The sequence below is a fragment of the Echinops telfairi genome, unplaced genomic scaffold (assembly GCF_000313985.2).
Source record: "Echinops telfairi isolate 266 unplaced genomic scaffold, ASM31398v2 ScPeMD7_31;HRSCAF=116, whole genome shotgun sequence".
In the NCBI taxonomy this organism is placed as follows: Eukaryota; Metazoa; Chordata; class Mammalia; order Afrosoricida; family Tenrecidae; genus Echinops; species Echinops telfairi.
In genome coordinates, this window is record NW_022103928.1 from 31383492 (window position 1) to 31388992 (window position 5501).

Sequence of the window (5501 nt, forward strand, 5' to 3'; positions counted from 1 at the left end):
TCCAGAAGAGAGCTGCAGCTTTACTTGCTCCATCCGCTGGGAAGCTGCCTGCTCGGCTTTAGCTCATGCTCTTGCTTTTGTGCCTTTGCTCCTCCACGTCCACCACATTCCTAATACCACCAGCTCTCCAGGATCACAGCCCTCTGCCTTCTACATCATATTGAAGAAGTGCAGTATAGGGATCTCTAGGGTCCCAAGGACACATTTGTGTTCTAGCCTCTATTTCCTCAATCCTTCCGCGGTCCCTTGTTCTTGCCTCTGAGACGGCTCCTTTGAAGTCCAGGGGGCTGGCAGAATGCACCAGTCTCTAGGTTGGAGTCCTACCCACCCTATCTGCAATGGTCCCACAGAGTCATTTAGTGGGACTATGGCTAGAAGAGCCACAGCAAGGAGTCCATTGCAGTGCACTCGTCCTGGTTCTCCTTCAAACACAACACCAAACAAACGGCATCGAGTTGCTGCTGATTCACAGCGACAATATAGGACAGGGGCGAACTTCCCCCGGGAGTTTCCAAGACTGTAACTGTTAACAGTAGAAAGCCCGTTGTTCTCCCTTAGAGCCCCAAGTGGTTTTGAACTGCTGACCTTGCGGATTGCAGTCGAATGTGTAACCACTCCACTTCCAAATTCCATAAAAGAGGTTACAGAGAGTTTAATCAACACTATTTTTACTAACACCTTACTACACGTGATCCTTTGCTAACAGTAGTTAATAGTAGCAGTAAGGCTTACTATCACTTGGCCCAACAAAGGTGCATGTAGTCTAGAAAATAGTTTGCAGGGCACACATGAACTCTTCCCCTGGGACTTTGATTTAAGAAACAGTCATTGGAGCATCATGTGATTTATGGCAACATGAAGTTAAGTCAGCAACTCATAGGTACCAAAACCATACAGATAACATGGGAAGAGTCTGAGGAATGAAACCACAAACCATTTGCACTTGTGGGACCTTGTGATAATAGCTCCCCTCTGCCCCCAAACAAACAAACAAACAAACTCACTGCTATCGATTGAATCACTTTTAATTCGTAGAGTCTGTACAGGACAGGGTAGAACAACTCCCCCTACCTCCCCGTGCTTTGGAGACACTCTTTATGGGAGTAGAAAGCCTTATCTTCCTCCCACTGAGTGGCTGATGGCTTTGAACTGCTGACCTGCAGTTAGCAGCCCAACTTGTGCATCATGCCACCAAGGCTACCTGCCATGACCTGCATCTGAAATCGAGGCATGACTGTCCTAATTTTTGCAAATATTGTTCTATCTAAAGATTGATGGCTGTCAAAACTCCCATCAACTTCTATGCTTCAAAACACAGGGATGGCAGAGCAAAAGAAGTCCGAGTGTCAACTTCAAAAGCTGGGCTAGCATTGAAATTCACACTCCACTCGTTTCTTCAGAAGGAGCCCTGGTAGCACAGTGGATGAGGCATTGGGCTGCGAATGGCAGTATTGGTAGTTCAAACCCACCCCCCACCCCTTCGGAGAAAGATGAGGATATCTGCTCTACTAAAGATCGGCAGCTTTAGGAAACCCTAGGAAGCAGTTCTACTCAGTCTTACAGAGCTACTGTTTGAGTCACTATGAATTAGCATCGACTATCAGGTGACCAGATGTCCCGATTTTTGGAAAGAATGCACGACAAGCTAGGGAACGGTCTATTTGGTCCATATAGACCAAATTTTAAATCAAGAACCCACCCCACCCCAGTCAATGGTATCCCGCTTTAAATCTGGTCACCTGTCACCTTAGCGTGGGTTAGCATATTAAGTGTAAATGTACCAATTTGCTTCTTTGGCATTCACAAGCACTCAAAATAAGCCAAAATGTAAGACACACTTTTAAAAAGATTAAGCCACAAGCATACAAGTTTGTTTGTTTGTTTAAAATATTAATTTCATTACTTCCGCCCACACCTTGATATGGATCCTTCATTAAGCTAAAGTGTAAGGAAGGCATCAACTGCTCTGGCAGGTTTCTTTTAAACTGAAAACACCCAAGTGTTTTGCCTAAAGTGATAACTGCCCCAATTTGGTGCACACAGAGGAAATTGGCCCTGTTTGATTCAAACCAGAACAGGGATGCCGCTCTAATAAATCCACAGCCTCTGAGCTGCCGTCTGTGAGCCATTTTTAGGCTTTCTGACATTGACTGCTAAGGGACACACACAAACCTCACAGGCGCAGAGATCTGCAACTGAGCACACAGTACTAACAGCCCAAAGTAGCTTCAACTTTAATCTGGTCTAAAACCAACCACAACAGAAATATCCAGAAGGACCACAATTACCATTAGGCAAACATAGAGCTTTTAAATGCAGGGATAATTCTAGAATTTTTCAGCATGCAAAGTTTTTTTCTTTTCCTTTTAAATAAACAGCACATTAAGAGTGTTCTCAGTAGGTCAGAACCGTACCGGTCAGCACATTATAAACTCCTTTAAGTATTACCGAAGCATCCTTATTAAAGGCTTCAAACCAGCAGAGTTACGATTTACTTAGAGAAATGAGTAACAGGAAATCAGAGCACATACCATTTGTAAAATACTCGAGACACTTTCCCACGTGGCTTCAACGATATTAGCACCTCCATCCACCATACCTTGGTAACCCTAGGAAATGAGAACAACATGCACACAGAGACATATTAAAAATAAAAAAAGCTAAAACTTTTTTTTAGAAATCATTCATTGATCTTTAAATTTCATAAAATAAAAATATAAATTGCAATAAATATAAATCACAATTTAAGTTCTTATGAGTTTGATGATATTAAGATACAGTGTGATATACCTACTAGTCTGAACACCTAATTGTAACAATGTGTCTTAAATTTAATCTCCAATAATGGGCATTTTAGCAAAGAGTAATCTACAGAGGACTGTGGTGAATAAAATGGCTTGCTTGTTACCTAATCACTCCTAAGTAATTGAAAAGAGACATTTACCTTAGACCGCTAATAATTTAGAAACAGTTCCTGTGTAAACAGTGCTGTCAATGATTTTGCATTCACAAAGGCTTTCCTATCCAGGCTTCTATTTGGCCAGACAACTCATGCTACTTTAGCCACTGTCATCAAGTCTTTTCAATTCATAGTGACCCTACGCAGAAGTAAAAATTAAACGCAGCCCATGAAGATTGATATCCTATGTAATAGTGAGCTGAAGAGGCCATTGTTGGGCTCAATGTTGGCCATTTTGAATCAGAGAGTCACATGGTTTTATTATGCTGAAATGGCATTGAGGAATGGGGTCACATTCATATTGCACAAAGGACATTCTAAGATCGACTTTAAAATCTAGCACTAAGATAATGTAAATGACAACTGCGCACACGGACCTTGCCTGTTGAAAGGTGAGGAGGATCTGAAGCCCTTGCTGATGAAGAGCCAGGGTTGTAGTCTTTAGTTTGGATTACAGTTCAATGTAAAGAAAACCAAAATCCTCACCACTGGACCAATAGGTAACATCATGAAAAAACAGAGAAAAGGCTGAAGCTGTCAAGGATTTTGTCTTGCTGAGATCCACAATCAGTGCTCATGGAAGCAGCAGTCAAGTGATCAAAAGACGCGTTGCATTAGGTTAACCTGTTGCACACAACCTCTTTAAATTTAATCTGATCATGCATATGAGCAATTGATGGTCCACAGTCAGCCCCGAGCCTGGTTTTAGCTTCTGATACAGAGCTTCTCCATTGTCTCTTCCATCGATGTAGACAATTTGATTCTAATGCATTCCATCAAGCAAGATTGTGTCACCTGCATATCAGAGGTTGTTATTAAGCCTTCCTCTAATCCTGATGCCACACTCTTCTTCATATAATCCAGCTACTGGGATTATTTGCTCAGCATACAGATTGAATAAGTATGGTGAGGATACAACCCCAACACACACCTTTCCTGATTTTAAACCATGCAGCATTCCCTTGTTCGGTTTGCACAACTGCCTCTTGACCCATTTTAGCATTGGGGATTTGATTCAGACTTTACCTTGGGAATCACATTTCAACAGTGAGACAAACACAGACAAATAACTTGGCCTTCTTGTTGTAAGTGTCCATTGAGTTAGCCATAGACTCATGGCAACCCCATCCGTCCGGGTTCCCCAACTTCCCTATAACCAGTGCGGATTAGATCATTGTCACCCATCCTGTTTTTGCTGGCTGATAAACAGGACACCTCCAGACCATTGTTCTTAATCTGGAAGCGCTATAGAAACCTGTCCAGCACCACTGTAACATGCAGGCCTTCACTTACAGGTGTGTGATGGCTGCACATGAGGGTCACTGTCTGGGAACTGAACTCAGCCCCGTCCTCCCCACACACAATGGAACAAGAGAATTCTAACATTGAGCCATTGATGCTCCTGTAACCTAGCCATACTTGTTTCATTATCTTTATTACCCACAAACTCCCACAGTTTTGCTTGGCATAACATGCCCCTCGTTGGAGACAATACAGCACTTTCCTGTTAAGTTATGAGGAAAATACTGAGCTGCCGTTCGTGAGGATCCTGAGCTGTCTCGGATGCCTTAAAGAACTTGGGAGAAGAAACAAGAAAGGAGCAGGCATGTGGCGGGATCCCAGCTTGAGGCCCCACATCATTGTGTGAACATGAATCCTACAGTTTATCTTAACTGTAGGCTGGGTGAAAGTTCACGGAGAAGATTTGTTTTCCATTTAGCAAAGTATATAGTTTTCCTTTCCTGGCACTGGCTACAGCCCCCTCCCTAACAGCACTCTTCCCCACCCTCCCTGCAGTCTGCATTTCCAGTGCGCCTTCCTTCCTGCTTCGTCCCACCTTCTGAGCCATGTTTTGGGGCAAATGCTGCACTTTTGGTCTTGTCCGGCTGGTTGTTCTGAGAAGTACACCCGTCCCTGGCACGGATTCATTTTCAAGGCCTATTATTTGGTTGAAAGTTGGCCCCTGGGGGTGGGTTCAGACCCAGGCTTGAAGGGTGTCTATCTAAGGGCCACAGTCTCGTGGTGGGGTGGGCAGGGGGTGTCCCACCAATCTCTACGAGGTCTGTCTTGAAAGAATCATTTTGAATTTGGCTGTACATTAATTTTGCTCTTTTATTATTCATACCCACATACTTCGAAGAATTAGAGTACTAATTAGGCCAGAATATAGGTCATCCTATACCAGGACTGTTCTGAGCAAGTCAGGAGATGCAGCTGCTCTAGTAACAAAACAAAATGAACAAGCGAACCAAGCCAAACATCAGACAAAAGCAAAACAACAAAAATAAAATGACTGCTCTCAAAACAAAACGAAGACCTACTAATCCCCCACCCCCACATATCCCACTCTGGCAACGTCTGTACAGTGACGTGGTATATTAGTCTAGGTACTTTGGAGAAACAAATCCACAGCAACTCATGTATAAGAGAGTTTTATGTAAAGAAAAGGTGCATCGCGAAAACATCCCAACCCAATGCTGCCCAAGCCCATAAGTCCAACATTAACCCATACCCAACACCAGTCCACAAAGTCCTTCACCTC